A 12,880-nucleotide genomic window follows, 5' to 3' on the forward strand; every position below is an offset into this window, starting at 1 on the left:
CAGGATAGATTGAGAAGATTCCACCTGGGATGGACTGCAGAACTCCTGATATTATTGGCCTATAAAGTCACCCAAAAGTACTCTGGGGGAGGATGGAAACAGCACTGAGACCTTCTATGCAGAGAGAGAAAAAATATAGTTCCTAAATGTCTTTATTTTGGTGCTGAAATTATCCAGGTAAAGGGAATTAAATCAAGGCTATATGTGATTGTAATACACACAGCAGAAGGGAGAATTAAGTATAGGCCAATAGATGTGAAGAAAATATAATGTCAGTACCATAAAAGTACCATAATTTCAAAAATAATTTTAGTGATCCATGCAGGAGAGAAAACATTTCAGTGGGCCGATGGTAAACTATTGAAAGGGACAAGAAGTTTTTGCTTTTTATAAATGAGTATAGTTTAAGTTTGAGTTTCCCTAAGTTTTCAAGGCCTCCTGTTTCCTGACCTTCAAAGCCACAGGCTAGCATTGGCTGGTGTTGCATTAAATAATTAATAATGGATCTGGATGGATGGTGAGATCTTTCTCTGCCACCCCAGGCCACGTGGCTCCGCAACCCCATCCAGCTGGCGGGTTCAAGGTTTATGTGAACGGCGGAATCATTCATTCAGAGACAGGCATCAGGAAGCCTTATTATTCATGCCTTATCCACCACATGTGTGTGGCCTATATCATAATCTTTCATGCACAGCCATTCTTTGCTAGCCCTGCATCTTAACTCCTTTCAGCCATCTTCCCTTTGACCTCCATGCTCGCCAAAGACCAAAAGGGCAGAGACCCAAAAAGGCCCGAATCCCCTGGGTCAAAGGCTTTATCTACCTTTTCCAAGACACCTCCCAGGAATGGGCGAGGTCTTGCAGGTAAAGTCAAGTTACCTAGGGAGAAAGGGTGGGGGATGAGGCTTCATCTCCCCCTTCTCTGAAATATAAAAGAACCTTTTGTAATCCTAACTCCACCTTTAGCCAAAGGTGGGTTAATATTTTCATGCAGCAACGTAATAAAGTGAAAATTAACATACCAGCCCTTTTCAAAAACATAACATTTCTGCAAAATATACTATACACCTATAACTTATAATTCTCTTAATGCTTTTCTACCAAGCACTGTTCCGGAACTTTCATGTTCCTATACTTTTAAACTATATTGGGGAAACTTTCTGTTCCTATTAACCTTCCCTACACACAAGTACTACAGCATAAATGCATAACATACATTTTAAAAACAGGCTAAGTACATTAAAATACACACAGCAGTACATTTTGCAATTGAAAATATTAACTATGGAAAACAAAATACATTTAAATTATAAAGAACATGACTTAATCAAGACAAAGATGCAGGCGGTTAGAAAGCAGATCTTTAAATGGGCTAAACTATTATTACTTCCTTTTTTTAAAAAAATTTTTTTTAAACCACTAACTAAAACTTATCCCATCACCAACTATGAGTAAAATATATGACTACCCGCTTAGTTCCTACACCTAAAACCATAAGTCCAGATGCTGGTTTGTCCCACGCTGATGTCACCACGTGGTTTACTTCCATAGTCCCAGGCCCCACAGACGGTTTGCTCGTGCTGTTGAACTTCGTGATCTGGAGGGTGGATTCCAAGCTTGCCTTTTTTCTTGAGCAGAGCTGAGCTGAGCCGAACCGCAGGCGATGCCACTTCTGGGCTGATTAGGAGCTATTCGCTGTTTCTTTGCTTCAGGACGGGAGTTCTTGGTTGATTGCAGCTGCCTTTTCTCCCCTCCGGGCGGCACTTTGGAATCAGGTTTCTCTCGGCCACAGCTTTTTTGCAGGGGGCTTTTGGATGTTCAGAGTTCTAAAAGTCCAGTCCAAAATTTCCAAAGTCGAAATCCAAATTCAAGCTGAAGGTCATTTTCAGAAAATCAGTCCATTTGTAGAAGCTTTTTCTTTCTGAACCTTTTCCAATTAAGGCCCTCCATCAGTACCTGAGGAGGCCGAGGTTTTTGGAAAAAGGATTTTCGGCAACAAAGTTTCAGTCCTGAGTCTTGGATGGGAGTGATACAAGTTTTCAACTCCCCCGTTTCACTGATATTTTTGCCCCTAGAAGGGGTTGCGGCCATCTTTGAACATGGCTTCATGTGGCCAAACACTTTGGGCTGACTCCATTTGAAAAGAGTCAAAATCAAACAGAAGAGCAGAAATTTCACCATATTCGCTGTTTTGTTGAGTCCAGGTTTAAGGTCAGAGTTCGATCTACTCAAGAAGGGCAGTGTACACCCAATTTGCTCATGCTTTTTGTTATCTCTTTTTGCAAAACTTTCAGTAAGGTGGAGTAAGGTGGCCACCCCCACCTCCATCCTTTGAGGTAAAGAAATGCAACCTTAAGTTTAATATTTTCCTGTAGGATAAAAATGTAACTTTTAGTGATGGTCTGTTAAGTTTTAGCAAGTGTCTCTTTGCGTAACTTTTAGTGGTGGTGTGTTAAGTTTTAATGATTGTTTCTTTGTTTGCTAAATTCTTTCTTTTAATTGAGTTGTGCTGTTTTCCTAAGTAATATGTAACAAATGGAATGCACAACTATGTCCGTGAGATATGCTGTCCCTTTGGAAAAGTGCTCTATAAAAACAATTCTGAAGTAATGGTCTGGGGTCTTTGCTCTGAGGTTCATCCCTTGGCACTGACCCTTGTGCCACCCTGGCACCAGAAATAAATCACCTTTACAAATTTCATGGCTTCTGCCTCTCCTTGAAATGCTCGAGACACCGCTTGAGAGAGGGGGACAATCCCCAACCCCAACACTATTCCTTGGGAATATTCAACACAGAGAGGAGACATCACAGTGGGCCTTCTGGTAAAATATTCCTTGGGAAATATAAAAATTTCTTTTGTCATGATGTGATATTTTCACCTTTTTTTTCTTTAAAGTATGCAAATGTCAGTATTTAATCTCCCTTGCTAAGAGAGAATTAGTCTAATAAGAAATGGAAAATAAACAGCACCAAAAATTATCACTAGCAATCTGATCCTAGTGGTGACCTTTCAGGGGTACCAGTTAGGATTCAGATGCTGTAAACTATTCCAAATTCTGTTAGCCAATTACTTGATCAATATCAGTTTTAGGACCATTATGGCTGATATATTATACCAGTAATTATCTATCTTTACAGGGACCTCAACATAGACTGATTGTGTTAGTATAATAAAGATTAAAAACTTTTCTGATACTGAGGAATCAATACATTTAGTTAAAACAATTTTGAGGGGCCAGAGAGATAGCATGGAGGTAGGGCATCTTCCTTGCATGCAGAAGGACGATGGTTCAAATCCCAGCATCCCATATGGTCCCCCGAGCCTGCCAGGAACAATTTCTGAGCATAGAGCCAGGAATAACCGCAGATCGCTGCTGGATGTGACCCAAAAACCAAAAACCAACAAAACAAAACAAAACAAATTTAAAAAACTGGGGTTGGAGAGATAGCATGGAGATAGGGCATTTACCTTGCATGCAGAAGGATGGTGGTTCGAATCCCAGCATCCCATATGGATCCCTAGCATGCCAGGAACAATTTCTGAGTGTAGAGCCAGGAGTAACCCCTGAGTGCTGCCAGGTTTTACTCAAAAACCAAAAAAAAATTTTTTTGTAAGAAAGTATAAGAAGTAAAAGTTGGAGTAATACTAACATCTTTTGTTACTGCCATAGAATAGAAAGTTTAAACAATAGAAAAATATAAACAAGCTTTGATAGGAATATCACTAGGTTGATTGCTGATCTCCTTTTATGAATAAAATGATAAATCTAAATCTAGATAAGACAATAAAACTATATCAGTAGCTGCTGTTAAGCAAAATGGGCCTAACAAGAAATATATATAAATAAGAGCATGAAACAATATTTCTGGTTTGAGAGTCAATCAGATACATTCATGAAGCATTTGGTCTCAGCTACAGGCCCTGATGTCATGTTTCCAGGTGGTTCCCAGTAGTTACAGTTATCAGTGAGAGTTTCCAGGATGATATGCATTCTTCCCTGGGGACTGAGTGAACTGAATCTGCAAGATGTCCTTTCTCTGTTCTTCTGAGTGGGGGGCTCCTTCCAGGTGACAAGGTGGTTACTGCGTTTTCTGCAAACCTGCAAACTTTACTAACTGTTAGTGTAAAGAGGGTAATAATATTGTTGCTTTCTCTTAACTGGGTCCAAGAGAAATGTCTCTAGACCTGTATTAATTTTAATACCCTAAACATTTTCACTTCCCTTCTAGTTTTATATTCTAAAGATTCTATCATCTTAGAAATATTAAAAAGGAAGTGTGGGCAAAAGATCCATCCTCTGTCTCTTCAGGTTGGCAGAGGACTGTAGTTTCTACATCTAAGAAAGAATAAAATTTTATGTTACCTTGATGCTAAATGATGCAATTGACTGGTTTTTTTCTGCAGTTTTAACTTTAAAAAAATCAGATCTGCGTGATTTACAGTTGACTGGCTGATAGAACCATGACCGGACTGTATGTATCTTGGGACCAACAAATAAGCACTACTCTAGGGTTTGAGCTATGACCTGCACAACAACCATGATCTCCATTTCCAAAGATCTGTCTGAGACAGTTGCATCGGAATGGATCTTCTGGAAACATAACAAAAGATGCTATCCTAGGCTCTATCCTAGGATCAGCGCAAAGACCAAGACCACCAACTACAGAAGATGGATTAAAATGACACTGAGGGAACAGAACTTCTAGAGCCACAAAGAAAGACTTCATCATAAGTTCCACTCCTTGACCTGTGCAGATACCGAGATCTCTAAATACAGAGGTCTAATTCTATCACCCAGGATAGAGCAGAAGTCTTCCAAACACCACGAAAGCACCAAGGGTAATGAACCTGAATGAAGTCTATAGTTAATCCCATGACAATATACTCCAAGGGTGGAGAAACCCTGTATCTCTTAGGCCAAGTGAATTCCTTTTCGAATGACCCCAATATTTACTGTGCCTATGCAGGAGGGGAAAAAAAGGCAAAAACACAAAACAATTTTTTTATTTATCTATCTAGTTTTTGTCAATTTCTTTGTTTTGTTGTGGTTATTGAAATTGTTGTCTCCATTTATATTTATTTTTTTCTTCTTTTCTTTTCTTCCTTTATGTGCTCTGCCATGTTTTTTATCTCAAGACCATGGCTTTTATGTGGTGCTTATCTTTATTGTTGAAGTGCTCACTGGATATTTTATTTGACACTTCTTTTCGTACTGTTGGGGTGTTTCACCTTATTTTTCCCCTTCGTCTCTCAAACCGATGATGAGAGCCTTTAGAAGGACTCCACCCATTTTTAGCGTATTTTATTTTTACCCCAGTTTATTACTTTTCTTTTTTTTTTCAAACAAAACCACATAACTTGAACTATTTAGTCCCGCCTCCCAGTTAAAGGGGGAAATAAGGGAGGTACCAAGATCAAACAGGTGTAAGACCACTAAGCAGTAAGCTAGGCACAAAGGGGACCACTTATTCTAGCAGTCCCGGGGGTGAGGGAGGAGGATATGGGAGGTAGGACGGGAACGGAGGTATAGGAAGGACAATTCGGTGATGGGAATTCCCCTAATTTTATGTTAATATGTACCTAAAATATTATTGTCAACAATATGTAAGCCACTATGATCAAAATAAAAATTATATTAAAAAATCAGATCTAGGGCCGGAGAGATAGCATGGAAGTAAGGCATTTGCCTTGCATGCAGAAGGTCAGTGGTTCGAATCCTAGCATCCCATATGGTCCCCCGAGCCTGCCGGGAGTGATTTCTGAGCATAGAGCCAGGAGTAACCCCTGAGCGCTACCAGGTGTGAACCAAACCCCCCACCCCCAAAATCAAATCTATTAGACAGTGGAATATTACTTCAACCAATCAGGATCTGAAGCTACAATTCATCCTCTCTTTGGGAGGACAAAGCTTCCACTGAAATGATAACACAGAAGTTAATTCAAAGCATCATAGCATTATATAATTCAAAGTTGTTATGAAGCAAAGCAAATTTCCATAAACACAATATTTAAATGTATTTTCTATAAGTAACCATAAAAGAGTGGTAGGTATATAGACTTAAAAATATAATAAGGAAAATAAAAAAAGCAAAATTTTTGCGAGATTTGCAAGTTTTACAGTCTTCAATAAAGTTAGTTATATATAAGATTATAAAATAATTATTCCATATTTAAAAATGTTTTTTTAAAAAATGCAACATATAGTTGACATAACTGATTACAATATATTTGTTTCAAGATAAGGAAAAGCAAAGTTATTGAAAAGCTAGAAAAAATATGAAGAAAAATTTAAAAATAAAATGGAGGGGCCGAGAAAGTGGCGCTAGAGGTAAGGTGTCTGCCTTGCAAACGCTAGCATAGGACGAACTGCGGTTCGATCCCCCGGTGTCCCATATGGTCCCCCCAAGCCAGGGGTGATTTCTGAGCGCATAGCCAGGAGTAACCCCTGAGTGTCAAACGGGTGTGGCCCAAAAACCAAAAATAAATAAATAAATAAATAAATAAATAAAATAAAAATAAAAATAAAATGGAAGAAAAAAGAAAAACTTCAGTAGGAATTATATTTGTGAAAATTATAGATCACTTTTAACTTTAATGGAATAATTTATAAAAAATTATAATAACTTTTTCTAGACATCTAGAAAATAATTAAATGTAGGAGAAAATATAAAAGAAAAGTTGCAGCACTATTAGGCAAGTTCATATAATGCTTGTATGATAGGTTAGTTGTACTGAGAATTTCTTAATCTTTATAAATTTTTTCTAATTAGCATTCTAATTAGAATTTCTTCTAATCTTTACAAAGAGTATCAGTATTTACTGATGGAAAATTATATAACATTGAGAGTGGCATACTAAGTCTGAAATTGCTCTTTTACTACCTGAGAAAGTTTACCATTAGTGCAGTCTAGTGAATGGGAAACAAAATAATATTATACTTGTTCCCTGAACATTGAGGCATTCATGTGAAGACACACTACCAATATTTCTTAGGAAAAGCTCTTTTATGCTATATAGGTGTTGTTATGCAGGGAGAAAACATCCCAGTGGGCCTGCAGGTAAAATATTCCTTGGAAATATTCAAGACAGTGGTCCATGCATGAGGGGTGACATCCCAGCGTGCCTTCTGGTGAAATATTCTTTGGGAAATATTAAGATTTCTTTTGTATTGATGTGTCATCTATGTATATATTTTATGGTTTTGACTCTTATATCAAAGCTTCTAATCTACTATAAATTTACTTTTGCATACGGGGTTAGAGAATAATTTTAAAATTTCTTTTATTATTAGAAAAACTGGATTTTCCCAGTTTTTCTAATAGTATTTGTTGCAAAGATTCTCCTTTATACATTGTGTGGCTTAAGGTCATTTGATCACAAATAAAATAGCTAAAATGCATAGATTTATCTGGATTTTTCAATTCCACTCCATTGTTCCATTTAGCTTTTTAATGGTTGTTACTTGGTGTATAGTTTGTGGTCAGGTAACAAAATACCCCAATTTTCTTTTTCTTTATTAGAAATGTAGTTATTTTCTCTTCATTCAATGTATGGGTTTAGTGATTAAATATTTCTTGGATCCATTTTGCTAGGGCCCACCAGAGTCAAACCTGGCACAACTCAGGGGCCTACAAAGTACCCAAGAGAAGGTTAGGGGTCCCAGTCAGTGCCAGGGATTAGATTTGGGTCCTTCACATGCTTCACTTCTTTCAGACCTATTCAGATCTCTTTTAATATAATATAAAATTTTGTCAATTTTAAATTTTATTTTCTTAAAAATACCACAGAAATTTTTATTGGGATTATATTAAATTCATTTATTGATTTTGTAAAAACAGACATTTAAACTGTACTGATTCTTCCTACAGCAGATTAATCCTTCTTGACTGATTGATTCTTCCTACAGTATTTCCATTTTTAATATCTAGTTTTACATTTTTACCAGTGAATATTTTGTATTTTTTATAAGATAGCTCTTTTAGTGCCTGCACATTTAATTTTTTAGTGATCGTGAATGGAACTTAGCTAGTATCTTCTCATTCATTATTTGCATATAGATTTGCAACAGATTTTGTATATTTATTTTGTAACCAACCACTGTGGTATACTTATTAATCATTTCTAACAGATATTTAATGGACTTTTATTAATTTCTCTATATATAACCATATGATGTGCAAATAGGTATAATTTTGATTTTTTATTATTTTTATATCTTTATTTAAGCACCATGAGTACAAACATGTTTGTAGTTGGGCCTCAGTAATAGAAATTAACAGCCCCCATCAATAATGCCCCTCCTCCCCCTTTCTTCACCCACTGCCTATATTCCAGACAGGCATTCTACTTCTCTCAGTCATCAACATTGTCATGGTAGTTCTTAGTATAGTTATTTCTCTAACTGCATTCACCATTCTTTGTGGTGAGCTTTATATCGTGAGCTGGTCCTTCCCGCCCTCATCTCTATCGTCTCTGGGCATTATTACAGTAATGTCTTTTATTTTTCTTTTCTTTTTGTTTCCCATTTCTTTCAGGATCTCATGTTTCGTGGAATAGCATTTCTTATAGTAGTCTCTGATTACCCTTTGTATCTCTGTATTAACTGTAGTGACCTTCCCCTTTTCATTTCTAATCCAGATTATTAAATTTCTCTCCCTTTCTTTGTGAGGTTTGCTAATGGTTTATCAATCTTGTTTATTTTTTTAAAGAAACAACTTTTGCTTTCATTGATCTTTCAAATTGTTTTTTGGGGGGGGGGTTCCACTTATTAATTTCTGCTCTGTTTTGTTATTTCCTTTTGACTATTTATTTTGGGTTCATTTTGTTGAGTGTTTTCTAATTTTATAAGCTGTGTCATTAAGCTATTTATGTAGACCTCTTCTTCCATCCTAATGTGTGCTTGCAACTTTGATTTTAAATCTGTTTGTTCTGACTATTTAGAAGTGTTTCTTGTAGGCAGCAGAATGTTGGATTTAGCTTTTTGATACATTTTGCCATTCTGTGTCTCTTAATTGGTACATTTGGCCCATTGATGTTGAGAGAGATAATTACCATGGGATTTTAGAGCCATCTTAGTGCAGAAGTTTGGTGTCTTTAGGCCTGTCTTAAAGTAGACCTTTCAATTTATCTTTTAAGGCTGGTTTGAGTCTATAAAGTTTCTGAGCTGCTGTTTGTCCATGAAGCTATGTATACTTCCTTCAGACCTGAACGTGAGTCTGCTGAATGCAGTATTCTAGGTGAGGCATTCATTTCTTTGAGTTTTGTCACTATATCCCACCACTGCCTTCTGGCCTTGAGGGTTTCTTGAAACAGGTCTGTTGTAAATCTTAAGGATGCTCCTTTGAATGTAATCTCCCTTTTTGATCTTGCTACTTTCAGTATTCAATCCCTATCTGTGGGATTCGTCATTGTGACTAGGATGTGTTGTGGGGTGTTTTTCTTCTGATTTCTTTTAGCTGGTATTCTTCAAGCTGTAGGCTTTGGCTGCATGCATGCAATCCTGGGGATTTTCTTCCTGGGTTTCTGGGACTCCAATGATTCTTATATTGTGTCTGTTGAGTTTATCAAAGACTTCTATTTTTTTTTTCTCCCAAGTCCCCTGAAAGACTTCTATTTTCATTTGTTCCCATTCTTTGAGAATTTTTTCCCATTGTTTGATCATTTGCTTTAAGGTCCTTTTCCAATCTCTTCTGTTGTATGGAGTTGTTATGCATCTCATCTTCCAGCTCACTGATTTTGTCCTCAACTGCTTTACTCTGTTGGAGAGGTTTTTCCATTGAGTTTTTATTTTTATTTTATCTACTGAGTTTTTCAGACCTATTATTTTAGTTGGAGTTTTCTGATTTCTATTTTTCTATCTTCTTGATTTTTAGTTGTGCTCCTTTCAGCTTGATCTATGCTTTCTTTGATTTCTATGAGGATCCTCCAAATTTCTTTTCTAACCTCCTCTGAGAGGCCAAATAGGTGGTTGGCACTTTTCAGGTCATCAGAGCTGCCATCTTCATTCTGTTTTCATGGTTTATGTTGTTTTTCATTGTCATGCTTGTTGTGTGGGTTTTTCTACATGTTTTGGTGGAGTTCATTGGCTAGAAAATTCAAGCAGCCACAAAGAGAAATTCCTCTGACTCGACCCTGCTTGGGCATTTCTGGCTTATTCTGCTGACGTAGCTTCAGCAGGGGCTTTTGGGCGGGGTTGATCTCAAAACTCACAGAGATGGTCTGCTACAGCCCCTTGCAATGGCGTTCTGTAGCAGCGAGCAGGCTCCACCACCTCTCTGGGGTTTCCTCACCTTCACAGGTTCTTTGTGCCTCAGAGTCATTTCGAGTGGCCTATGCCTGCTTTTAAAATTGTGGAAATTGTCCTCAGGTTACCTTCTGCTCAGGGTTCCTTTTCAGGGAGTTGCCAAGTGCTATGACTAGCTTGCCTCTAGCTTAGCTTTTGTTAGTGAAGTTTTAAATCCATCTAATTTTTTTTAGTTTGAAATCTTTTATTATTGCTATTTATATACATGCCTAGAAGTTGTTTATTCTCAATGAAAAACATTGCCTTTTCTTTAAATCAGACAAGATATAAAGCTTTACTTAGTATTCTGACCATATAATTGTTCTAATCAATCATGTATTTTTATGGAATTCCAGTCACAACAAGTCTAGTCTCTAAATTTTCTTAGTTGTGTATTACCATCGCACTAAAAGGCAATCTTTATTTTCTACAGAGTAAAAATTTGATGACTTTTTTGGTCATTTTCTAGTTCAATCTCTTTTCCCGGCATTTTGGGACTCTCAGAACAACAGAAATTTTGACACAGGAACTTTGAGAAGACATGACAACAATCCTTTCACCTTTTGAGTTGTCATGGAATCTGGCAACTATTTTTCCATCACTTTGATCAAGTTGGTTAGAATATTTTTTTATATTTTAATTTTTTTATTTTTAATTATGTGAACACTAATGCAAAGAAAGAGGACAAGGTAAAGTTACAGTGGAAGGACAATCAGTCTAAAACATAAAATTATGTAACTCCTTAAACTTGAAGTCATAGTAGTTTTTTACATTTCCATGCACATGCATATTAGTTTAAGTTAACCTCAAAAATTTAAGTGGGCTTTTTTTTAAGGTTTAGAGTCAAAGGAGCACAGTAAAAATGGTGTTAGAGTGGCAATTATTGTTTGCATAGGCCCACCAAAGTATGGGGGACATGGAAAAGAAAAGCCTTGGCCTACATACAAGGAGACCCTACCCCTGAAATTTCCTGACATAAGACCAATCTAGGCTCCAGGAAAACTAGTTTGTCCAATTCAGGTCATTGTCTGTAGTGCCAATACAGTTTTATTTTTCACATAGTCTCTGTTGTTGGTATCACATTTCTGTATTGAAGATCCTGGAATCTGTATATCCTACATTGAAGCCAGGAGTTGATTAGGATATTTTATCTTCAATGTTAGTAGCTTGTTTCTGAGTAGAAATGGTTGTGGTGTGTTGAGTTCTCCATCTTCAGGTGCACCACATTTTAGGCAAAGTAGCTGGTATCTAGGATGGGCTGCAAGAAATTCTTCATTTAATCTGTTGTGTTTTTTTTTCTTTCTGGATTTTGATGTCCACCAGCCCTTTTCCATTTGTTTTCAAAGATCTTTCGGTAATCAAGCTCAGCTTCCCTCCTTTCCTCTGGAAGAATCTCACATTTGTTAAGGGTTTTCAGTTGACCGATTTTGGTAATGATGTACTGACGGCTGGTCTCTGATGTATTGTTTTCTTCAGTTAGGGGGTTTCTCATGCAGGACAAAGAATGCAGACTCTGTAACTTTTCCAATTCATTGATAAATGATCACTGTGATATATATATATATATATATATATACATATATATATACATATAGACATTTTGAGGCTTCCCCTGGCTTGCTTCAACCTGGAACTTTGATCTTCTCTGGCATTCATCCCCTGAGGGCTTGCCTTGGCTAGGTGAGTCATTCTGGGCAGTAGTTGTGGATAAAGCTGACTTGCTGGGACCCTTAAGATCGGCAGAATACCCCCTTCACCAGTGCAACATTCCCACCACCAATGTCCCAAATCTCCCTTCATCCCACCCCACCTCCACCTGTACTCTAGACAGGCTTCCTAGTTCCCTCATTCATTCATGAATGTGTTTCTATTCCAGGCAGAAGTAATAGCATATACACAGCCCAAGCATAGAAAAATTGTGAAGGGAATGGGCAGGAGAGGAGAGAAAAGTGTGAGTTATGGTTAAATGGCTGGTACAAGCTTCATGAAGTGAGTTGAAAGTTCCAGCCCTCCTCTCATTGTCTCAGGATTGTTGCAAAAATGACTTTATTTTCTTAAAACCCATAGATGAGTGAGACTATTCTGCATCTCTCTCTTCCTCTGCCTTATTTCACTCAGCATGATAGATTCCATGTACATCCATGTATAGGAAAATTTCATGATTTCATCTCTCCTGATAGCTGCATAATATTCCATTGTGTATATGTACCACAGTTTATTTAGCCATTCATCTGTTGAAGGGCATCTTGGTTGTTTTCAGAGCCTGGCTATTGTGAATAGTGCTGCAATAAATATAGGTGTGAGAAAGGGGTTTTTGTATTGTATTCTTGTGTTTCTAGGGTATATCCCTAGGAGTGGAGTAGCTGGGTCGAATGGGAGCTCAATTTCCAAATTCTGGAGGACTCTCCATATTGCTTTCCATAGAGGTTGGACTAGATGGCATTCCTACCAGCAGTGGATAAGAGTTCCTTTCTCTCCACATCCCCACTAGCACTGCTTGTTCTCGTTCTTTGTGATGTGTACCAATATCTATGGTGTGAGATGATACCTCACAGTTGTTTTTATTTGCATATCTCTGATCCTTAGTGATGTGGAGCA

At 37.4% G+C, this 12,880-nt stretch overlaps 1 pseudogene; it reads right to left on the bottom strand.

The window, feature by feature from the left end:
* Nucleotides 1-10,677: 10,677 nt before the first annotated feature.
* On the bottom strand, nucleotides 10,678-11,837 carry LOC126015915 (tubulin-specific chaperone E-like; annotated as a pseudogene).
* Between the last annotated feature and the right edge of the window lie 1,043 nt (nucleotides 11,838-12,880).

This window comes from Suncus etruscus, chromosome 8 (genome assembly GCF_024139225.1).
Source record: "Suncus etruscus isolate mSunEtr1 chromosome 8, mSunEtr1.pri.cur, whole genome shotgun sequence".
NCBI classification, from domain to species: domain Eukaryota; kingdom Metazoa; phylum Chordata; class Mammalia; order Eulipotyphla; family Soricidae; genus Suncus; species Suncus etruscus.